The 11065-nt window shown below is 42.7% G+C and overlaps 1 long non-coding RNA gene across 3 annotated transcripts in view; it reads left to right on the top strand.

The window, feature by feature from the left end:
* The window catches only part of LOC105612199 (uncharacterized), a 132050-nt gene that overhangs the window by 74462 nt on the left and 46523 nt on the right, over positions 1-11065 (top strand). The gene's annotated exons all lie outside the window — the stretch shown is intronic.

Here is an 11065-nt window from a genome sequence, read left to right as displayed (position 1 = left end):
TTGAACCCAGGTCTGCCTGCAGTTAACTATTTCCCTTTAAATAGTGTAGACACATACTGTATGTATGTTTTCACCAGTGGTTTCAGGACACTGGGACCAAGTTTCTTTTTTAAAAAATATTTATTTATTTGGCAGCATTGGGTTTTAGTTGCAGCATGTGGAAACTTTGTTGTGTCATACGGGACCTTTTGTTGTGGTGCACGGACTCTCTAGTTGTGGGGTTGGTCCACTGCAGATGGGATCTTCGTTCCCCAACCAGGGATTGAACCCATGTCCCCTGCATTGCAAGGCATATTCTTAACCACTGGACCACCAAGGAAGTCCCTCCAACTTTCTATAAAAGGCTTTTTTTTTTTTTGTAAAAATAAAGTGGGATGCGAACTTATATAAAATGGGTTTTTGAAGTTTCAATTCCAAATACTAACATGAATTATGATTATTTTAAAGTTCAGTTGCATGGAAAGTAAAAGAAAAATAAGTCTTGCTTTTCTTGAAAACAGGAAGCTGTCTCTTGGTATTTGGACTATAGTGCATACTGGGCAAGATGAATCAACTTCTAAATAAATAGTTAGAGCAGACTGGATAATTGAGTAAGTGGAAGCTTGTTGAGTCTATCACCTCATTTCTTACCAGACATCATCTAATCATTTTCTTTTCAGAAATGCTAGCATTCAGACTACCCTTCTACACTGAGATGATACACATATTTCAAGCTCCTCTTCCTCAATGGCCTCATATACATGGGATGTAGCCCTCTGTTTATGGCTTTTGTGTTGTATGGGTTCCCTTTCCAACCTGCCACCACTGACCTTCACCTCTCTATTCAGAGGGAGTTGGTCTCATAAAACTACCTTTGGGATGCTAGACCAATGTGAACTTGTATTCCGAGTTTCTACCACCCATTTGTTCAGCCTGAGATGTAGGGTTAGAGTTGTATACTTCAGATATGTTGTCCTTCCCTTGTAACTCTGAATGGTAGGTATTAATACTGGTAGATATTTAATATCTAGTGGAAACTTGGGGTGATTAATGAGCAGAATCTGAGGCTACCCAGAGCATGAGTTTGCACCACTGTCTGTTGCCTCAACTTTCCAGTTGCTACAATAGCATCGTCACAAAGTCTGCACTGTGCTGTGCTGTGCTTAGTCGCTCAGTCATGTCTGACTCTTTGTGACCCCATAGACTATAGCCCGCCAGGGTCCTCTGTCCATAAGGAGTCTCCAGGCAAGAGTACTGGAGTGGGTTGCCATGCCCTCCTCCAAGGGATCTTCCCAACCCAGGAATTGAACCAGGGTCTCCTGCATTGCAGGAGATTCTTTATCAGCTGAGCTACCAGGGAACATCAGCACAAGGGCTACCCTTTATCTGGAGCCATCAGTGTTAGTAGGTCAAAGTGTTGACCCCAGGGGATTTCTCTCTGTTTCTCGCCTGGGGTCCATCTTGGTTCTTCTGCTTTCCTTTGATGACAAGATCATTCTGGGCTCACCAGCAATTCAATACTCGCCTTATCCATAAGAAATGCAGGAATCCAGCCTAACTGAGTGTTCAAAAGGTAATTGGAAAAGATTGGTTTTTAAACAAATGAATATTTTTCTTTCTTTGTGTTTTTAAAAACGTTTTTGTCATAGATTTCCCTTTATTGGGAAAGCTTCCTGAAGAGAGACAGTAATGTAAAAGGGATACCATATATGTTCAGTTTTTTAATAAACTAGTTTCTGAAAGAGTGAAAGATTCCACTCTGAAGCATAAGTTTCTCCAAATCATAAAATCTCAGAGGCAGAAGCGACCTTCAATTCAGTTCAGTTGCTCAGTCATGTCCAACTCTTTGCAACCCCGTGAACTGCAGCATGCCAGGCCTCCCTGTCCATCACTAACTCCCAGAGATCACTCAAACCCATGTCCATTGAGTCAGTGATGCCATCCAGCCATCTCATCCTGTCATCCCCCTCTCCTCCTACCCTCAATCTTTTCTAGCATCAGGGTCTTTTCAAATGAGTTAGCTCTTCGCATCAGGTGGCAAAAGTATTGGAGTTTCAGCTTCAACATCAGTCCTTCCAGTGAACACCCAGGACTGATCTCCTTTAGGATGGACTGGTTGGATCTCCTTGCAGTCCAAGGGACTCTCAAGTGTCTTCTCCAACACCACAGTTCAAAAGCATCAATTCTTTAGTGCTTAGCTTTCTTTATAGTCCAACTCTCACATCCACACAGGACTACTGGAAAAACCATAGCCTTGACTAGACGGACCTTTGTTGACAAAGTAATGTCTCTGCTTTTGAATATGCTGTCTAGGTTGGTCATAACTTTCCTTCCAAGGAGTAAGCGTCTTTTAATTTCATGGCTGCAGTCACCATCTGCAGTGATTTTGGAGCCCCTCAAAATAAAGTCAGCCACTGTTTCCATTGTTTCCCCATCTATTTGCCATGAAGTGATGGGACCAGATGCCATGATCTTAGTTTTCTGAATGTTGAGCTTTAAGCCAACTTTTTCACTCTCCTCTTTCACTTTCATCAAGAGGCTTTTTAGTTCCTCTTCACTTTTTGCCATAAGGGTGGTGTCATCTGCATATCTGAGGTTATTGATATTTCTCCTGGCAATCTTGATTCTAGCTTGCACTTCTTCCAGCATCATCTGAAGGGATGTGTCCCTGTCCTAGTCTCACAGACCCCAAACCTTGGGGTTATCCTTGACTCGTCCCCATTCCTTGGAAGATCTCGGCAGCTCTATCTGCAGAATAGATCCAGAATCAGACCACTTTGAACCTGTTCTGTTCACTCTTGCTGAGTCTTACCACCTTAGTGGTCACTCTGTTTCTTCTTGGCTCCTTTTTAGTTTTTTCTCAAATTAGCAGCCAGAGTGATATGTTAAATATATATTTAAATATATGTAAGTCAGATCATGAACTTCTTCCAATGGGCTCAGCTCAGCCTGTGCCCTATGAGTTTGAACCCATCTCTCTGACAGCTTTCTCCTCCTACTTTGTCTCCCTGCTCGTCTCAGGCCACTCTGGCCTTCTTCATTTAACTTATTCATGCCAGATATGCTTCTGCCTCAGGGCCTTTGCCTAGGACACTCTTACCAAGAGTCTCCATGGCTTACTCCCTTGCCTCCTATAGGTCTTCACTCAAATTTCACCATCTCAGTGAGGTAAAACTGTAGCTCTGTCATCCTTGCTAATCCTCTCTCCTGCTTTTTTTTTCTTGATTGCGCTCATCATCAAATAATGTATATTTTCCTAACAGTTTTTGTCTATCTTCTTCTTTTGCAGTAAAGGCAAAGAATTTTATGTATTTTGTACATCAAATAATGATAATGGGAGAGGCAGTGAGCCAGAGGGAGATAGAGAGTGTGAGAGAAAGCAGAGAGCCAGAGGACTTGAAAGAGGGAGAGATGGAGTCACGCCCGTGCACACACACACACACACACACACTCACACACACACAAGTCAGGGAGACAGAAAGGATAGACAGGAAAGAAGACTCAGAGGACAAAGACAGTCCTAACTGGATTCACTCCTCCAACCATTCCCTAATTCAAAGATACCCTCCAACCCACTTCCCTGCTGTCAGGATTAATTTCGCTCAAACCAGTTCCGGTCCCGTATCCTGCTTCTTTGGGAGGTACAGGACAAAATGTAAACTCCCTAATTTGGCATAAAGTCACCATCTGCCTCTTCTTGTTTTTCCTAACACACCACTGAAATTATTTCCTAACATCCTGACACTCTTGCCATATTGTTTTATTTCCCTTCCCCAGACTCTTCAGATCTTTCTAAATATTCGTCCATCTGCACTTGTGGTTTTCTGAGCCTAAAATTCTCTCTTTCCTTCTTCCACTTAGAAAGCTCTGTATTTTTTCAGAGCCAGCTCAAAAATACCCTTCTCTGCACCACTTCCTCCTTTACTCCCCGCAGAGTCAGCTTTTCCTTTGAGTCCTCGTCTAAGTAGCAGCATTTACAGCAGCATCTGAGTGACCTACTCATCTTGGTATCATTGTGTCTCTAGTGGCTAGTGCAGTACCAGGGCCTAGTAGGTGCTCAAAATGTGTTGGCTGAATGAATGAAGTCCAATTGCAGAGGTTTAACTGAACTTGACTCTTGTGATAAGTAATTCTGGGTAGTATAAAGTAGGGGACCATATTGACATAGCTACTCATACAGAATGAGTTAGGCTATTGCTTACTTAAAGCCTTCTCTTGTGGCAATAAATAGTGAGTCTAAATTAAGACTCGTTAAGTTAAAATGTGCAACGGCAGTTTTTACTGGCAAGATTCTTACCAATTTTGCTTTCTTTTCCAAAATCTATAACAATTATGCATTTTAATTCATTAAGTCATTCAGTAAATATTTATCAAGTCCATATTCTGAGTCAGGTACCATTCTAGCATCTGGAGACACTGAAGTAAACAAGACAAATAGCCCTGTCATCAGAGAGCTTATGGGCTGGTGGGGGCAGACAGATCTTAAACAAACATTACACAAATAATTTGTTCATTACAATTGTAATTATAGGTAATGCTATACACATCAGTAGTTCTAAAAAGCATAGTAATTCCTAGTATTAATATTTATGGAGTTCTAATATGCAAGTCACTATTGTGTGTTCTAACGTGTTGAATTTGATTACCTTTCTTAGCCTTGTCTGTTTTGTTTTCATATAAGGAAGCTCTGGCACAGAATGATGAAGGAATGGGGTCACAAACCAGGAAGAGCAGAATTGGTGTTTAAACTACTGTGCCATACTGCTGTCTAATAAAATCCAGGCGTGAGGTCAGGGTCAAGTCACATGTTTCCTTCTGCCTGTGCAACACCAAGACGGAGAAGGTGCTTTAGAATGGGGCAGATGGGAGTGCAGAATCCCAGACTGGGAATACCTTGGTCTGGCTGACTTCTATTTGTAGATCCCGCATTTGTCTGTGTGTAACCTTGTGTGTGTGTGTATGTGTGTGTATGCACGTATGCACTAAGTCACTTCAGTCATGTCTGCCTCTTTGCGAACTCATGGACTATATCCCACCAGGCTTCTCTGTCCATGGGATTTCCCAGGTAAGAGTACAGGAGTGAGTAGGCATTCCCTTCTCCAGGGGATCTTCCTGACTCAGGGATTAAACTGTGTCTCCTGCAGCTCCTAGATTGGCAGATGGATTCTTTACCACTGAGCCATTTGGGAAGCCCCTGTGTAACCTTGAGCAAGTTTTAACTTTCTGGCATACAGTGTTTTATTTTTTAAATTTTAGTGTACGTGTTTGACTAGTTGTTCTTTAAGGAGCTTTCGGTTTTGAAATTCAAGTGCCACCTCCTCAGGGAGCTCTCCTTAACCACCCCATAGTCTCTCCTTCCTCTTTCTTCCCTTACCCTGCTTTAGCTTTCATCACAGGGCTTATCATTACTTGAAGTCATATCACAGATTTGGTGTTCCCCTTACTGTTGTTTTTGCATTGCCTAAAACAGTGCTTAGTGCCTGGGGTTCACTTGGATCTTTGTTGGACAAATGTGCTTTCCAGCAAACTGAGATGGATGACCACCTTCAGCACCTGCACAGGATCTTTCACAAAAATATGTACTTGATGCTAACATTTTTAAAACTGCAAAAAGGAGACAAATGCTGCATGTTCGACACCCATATGTTTCATGAACTCATCTTGGAAGTAGCTGGCTTGGCATACTTGGCCTTAGGATAGGTATAAAAGTAAGCCTCAGAGATCCAAGACAGAGGGACAGTCTCAGGGTTTCTGACTTTCTATCTCCCATTGTTTTTCCCCAAGTTACAACCTGTAGTGATGCTGTAGCTTCATCTTATGGGACTTAGCTTTCCTTGCTTCATGGAAGTAGCATAGCCCTGTGCGTCCATGCGCAGTTGCTCAGTCACTCAGACGTGACTGAACCTGTGATGGCATGAACTGTAGCCCGTCAGGCTCATATTAAAATAATGTCCAACCTGTGCTAGACACATATCTCCAGGACTAACTTGTTTATGTCAGTTTTTCTAAACACATCTTTAAATAACAGCCCCCTCCCACTACATTTCTAGTTTGTGAATAAATTAGAATGTAAATCCCGGTCCACTCTGGAAAGCCCACAGTCATTTCCTTCACAGTGCTCACATAGCTTATCTTTAAGTCATTATCAAACTGGTGGTTATGTGGGGGTCTGTTGGCAGAAAAGTGCTGAGCCCTGTGAAAGATGAAAGTGCAGGGAGAAAGCTGAAGGCATCAGCAAAAGGTATGATGACAGACAACTTTGTAATGATTATTTCTTAAAACTGGGAATTTTGTTTCTAGCGTCTGGTTTTGTGGAATGTGGTTGCATGTATTCCCACCTCCCCCCAGTCTCCAGTGTTTCAGGAAGAAAGGAACTGTCTAAACTTCGTCTTTGGTGCCCCTCTTTGCAAAATGCAGCCCATCTGTGTGTTGATTGATGTTCTTTGACTGATAATCACATACAGTCTGCATTAGCCAACCCTTCCCTGGTGGCTCAGAGGATAAAGTGTCTGCCTGCAATGTGAGAGACCCGGGTTTGATCCCTGAATAGGAAAGATCCCCTGAAGAAGGAAATGGCAACCCACTCCAGTATTCTTGCCTGGAGAATCCCATGGACAGAGGAGCCTGGTGAATTACAGTCCATGGGGTCGCAAAGAGTCGGACACGACTGAGCAACTTCACTTTCTTTCTTTCCGTGTGAGCAGTTTTGGATGGAAGCTGAACACTCCTAAGAATTCAGAGCTTTCTTTCATGTGTTTGAGAGTTACTTTCCCAAAGAAAGTATTTTCAAGCTCTGAAAAATTCAGACTGTGAGTCTGGGTCAGTTTGAATATTTGCCTCCACTCATACAGTACCACATACTGGTAGGTATTTGAATGATTTGACTGTAGGCTGTCTGAGTAATCACTGAAATTGTAGGCAGAATTTTATGAATATTCAGTTCAGTTCAATAACTCAGTTGTGTCTGACTCTTTGTGACCCCATAGACTGTAGCACCCCAGGCTTCCCTGTCCATCACTAACTCTTGGGAGTTTGCTCAAACTCTTATCCTTTGAGTTGGTGATGCCATCCAACCATCTCATCCTCTGTTGTCCCCTTCTCCTCCTGCCTTCAATCTTTCCCAGCATCAGGGTCTTTTCAGTTCTTCATATCAGATGGCCAAAGTATTGGAGCTTCAGCTTCAACATCAGTCCTTCCAATGAATATTAAGGATTGATTTCTTTTAGGATTGACTGGTTTGATCTCCTTGCAGTCCAATAGAATCTCAAAGAGTCTTCATTTCACAGTTTTCATTAGATTATCAAATGAATGCTTGAATGCTGTGGAGCGTCTCTGTGAGAGCCGAGGGGAAATTTGAAGGCTTGTATTTTTAACCTCTAATGCAAATAGAGTTTGAAAAAAGACATTATCGTTCTGGGCACGAGACCCCTTGCCTATAAATGCAAAGATTGAATTAAGTCAGTGTTTTTCTAAACTTTGTTCATGTACATAGTCATTTACGTACAATTGCCTTCGTGATTGTTGCTGTATCCTACCCTAATCTGTCTGTGCTAAGTCATTTCAGTCATGTATTAGACATTTCAGTCTAAGTAATTCAGTTTCTTTGCTACTGCATGGACCGTAGCCTGCCAGACTCCTCTGTCCATGGGATTCTCCAGGCAAGAATACTGAAGCGGGTTGTCATGCCCTTCTCCAGGCGATCTTCCCTACCCAGGGATCAAACTTGCATCTTTTGTCTCCTGCATTGGCAGCTGGGTTCTTTACCACTAGTGCTACCAATCTGTACTATTTTTAATTTCAAAATTTTTAACACTTTAAAAGTCATATAAAGAAACAAATGTGAGTCAGTAGTTCAACTGAGGTAGGTGAGTGTAGAGCCTATTATATAAAATTTATCTTAAAAGAAACTTCATTTTTACATCTGTAAATGAAAAACCATCATCACTTGATGTAAATACATTTATTCATGTGCTACATAAAAATTATTGTCTTGGGCTTCCCTGGTGGCTCAAATGGTAAAGAGTCTGCCCTCAATGTGTGAGACCCAGGTTCAATCCCTGGTTCAGGAAGATCCGTTGGAGAAGGGTATGGCAATTTAATCCAGTATTCTTGCCTGAAATTCCCAATGACAGAGGAGCCTGGTGGGCTACAGTCCATGGAGTCTCAAAGAATCGGACGCGACTGAGTGACTAATACTTTCAGTTTCGCTTCTTTACACTGATGGCAGGCATGCCACAGGTAAGACACATTGGTGTAATGCCAGGTATTGGTGTAATGGTTCCATTATGTTTACCATTCCAGATTTATTCCCAACCCTTCTCCACCCAGAAGGGCCTAGAAGACCCTTCCTTGACTTAAGGCATTATGGAGAGCTCTGTGGTTTTATCCTCTGTAGGGCAGATATGATGGCTTCCCTGGTGACTCAACAGTAAAATATCTGCCTCCCATTTGGGAGCCGCAGGAGGCATGGATTCAATCCCTGGGGCGGGAGATGCCCTGGATAAGGGGATGGCAATCCACTTCAGTATTCTTGCCTGGAGAATCCCATGGACAGAGGAACCTGGCGGACTACAGTCCACGGGGTTGCAAAGAGTTGGACACGACTGAATGACTTAACAGTAGCAGCAGCAGGGCAGGTATAATGATGGAGGTTGCTGCTTTGGAATATCAGTGGGAAATATAGGATTCTGAAATAACAGAGGCCAAGTCTCTCAGAGACAAGGAGGGTGCAATTACCACACTAAGTCACAGGATGGAATGGGAGTCAGGATGCTTTGACCAGCAGGGATATGTGGTGGTGACTAAAAGATCATGTCTCTAGAAAACAATCTATGGACTTCCTGTTAAGGTGCTGCTTGGCATAAAAAGGTAAGTTTCTAGGTTCACTGAGCCCAACTCAAGTCACCACAGTAGAATTCACATTCCCTTACCTGCTTCCCAGACCTGGAGCCCCTTATCTGAGGGGAGACAAGGTCTCTGTGAGAAAGACTGCATATGTATATTATGGAAGTTTTCCTAGGTCTTCTCTGGAGAGACTAGAAGCAGTTTACTATGGTGACTGTATAGAGTGGAGTGGGGGAAGAGAAATACCCAGACTTTCTGGAGGTTATTAGACAGTGGTTCTGAATCTGAAAAGCCTAACAGTTTGCCAATTAAATCTTTGGAAATCAGACGAGAGACAGAATTGGTCCACATCCATCTAATAGTGTGTGTGTGTGTGTTGGCGGGGGGGGGGGTAGTTAAATGACTCTATCTTGTGGTTACTTCCCTAGACCCAGAATGTATAGTCAGGAGATATGCCTAGTGATTGATAGAATTCCATACTGATTCCTACACCAGTGGAATTAAGTCTATAATGGTAGGACAGGCCAAGTGGAAGGAAGCTTCTAGACCTGTACTGCTTCCTCCAATCCCCTTGACAAGATGGTAAGACCTGTAGGGAGAATGATAGCAATTAGCATCGCCACTGAAGGCTTGAGAGATAAAGGGAAGCGAAGATGACCTACCACATCCCTATTTAACTCAATTGTTTGGCTGATGCAAATGCTACATGGGTTATGGGCACACAGTGGATTATTGCAAAATAAATCAGGTGATGATGCCAGTTGTAGCTTAAGTTCTAGATGTGGTAGCTTTATTGGAACGAATTAGTAAAGCCCATGGAATGTCATATGTGGTTATTGTTCTGGCAGATGCTTTCTTTCAATTCCAATCAGTAAGAAAAATCAGAAGCAATTTGCTTTTAAAGGGTGGGAACAATACAGACTTAAATTGTCTTGCCTCAAGACTGTGTCACCTTTCTTGTAATCCATCATAAAATAGTCCTGAGGGTCCTTGATCATCTTCAAATCCCATTTGAAACCATGCTAGTCCATTCCATTGAAAACACAATGCCACAGGTTTTGATTAGCATGAAGAATCAAGCCAGAAGGTGGAAGATAAATACTGGAAAAGTTTATGGGGTTCATGCCATTTCTAGAGGCATAGGAGCATGGGACATGTCAAGATAGCTAAAGCGAAATGCAAGTTGAGGCAGCTTGCACCACTGGGCAAGATGAGAGAAGCACAATGCTTTGTTTTTTTGTGTGTGTGTTTTGAGGACAATGTATATACTACATAGTGTATGGCTTGAAAGGTGGCCAGTTTTGAGTGGGACTTAGGTCAAGAAAGAAAATTAAAATACTTCTTTGAGCCCCTTTTTTTTGCGGGGGGGCGGCGGCAAGAATACTGGAGTGTGTTGCCATTCCCTTCTCCAGGAGATCTTCCTGACCCAGGGATTGAACCCGGGTTTCTCACATTGTAGGCAGATGTTTTACTGTCTGAGCCACCAGGGAAGCAGTCCCTTGGACTGCAAGGAGATCCAACCAGTTCATTCTAAAGGAGATCAGTCCTGGGTGTTTATTGGAAAGACTAATGCTAAAGCTGAAACTCTATTGCAATACTTTGGCTACCTCATGCGAAGTATTGATTCACTGGAAAAGACTCTGATGCTGGAAGGGATTAGGGGCAGGAGGAGAAGGGGACAACAGAGGATGAGATGGCTGGATGGCATCACCGACTCGATGGACATGAGTTTGAGTAAACTCCCGGAGTTGGTGGTGGACAGGGAAGCCTGGCGTGCTGTGATTCATGGGGTCTCAAAGAGTCGGGCACTACTGAATAACTGAACTGAACTGAACTAGGTCAAGAAAGGGGTACATACAGTAGCATAAGCTTCTATGTCACGTGTACATTATGACTTATGACTCAGGGGCCCACGGAAGTATCTGAGGCTTTATGGGACCTCTGACAAACCCTGACAGAAGAATAAGAGCATGGAACCTTAGGATTTTCATTGTGAAAAGAAGTTCTTGCCTTGCTACTGGACCCTAATATACCCAGTGTGCTGACTTGGGGATGCCAAGTGATTATGCTATTTGAGTTACTCATCCTGAACTAGGTGGTTTATGATCCGTTGAACTATGAAACAGTATAAACAGAAGTAATCCATCATAAATGAAAATAATCAGGCCATAGTGGATTCGAAGGCCTCAATTTGTGTAAGCAACAGGTTCAGACTTTCATATAACTTGATGCCTTTCCCTCA

Source organism: Ovis aries, chromosome 6 (genome assembly GCF_016772045.2).
Source record: "Ovis aries strain OAR_USU_Benz2616 breed Rambouillet chromosome 6, ARS-UI_Ramb_v3.0, whole genome shotgun sequence".
Taxonomy (NCBI): Eukaryota; Metazoa; Chordata; class Mammalia; order Artiodactyla; family Bovidae; genus Ovis; species Ovis aries.
The sequence above is the reverse complement of the archived record's forward strand: the minus strand, read 5'-3'. Positions and strand labels throughout refer to the sequence as shown.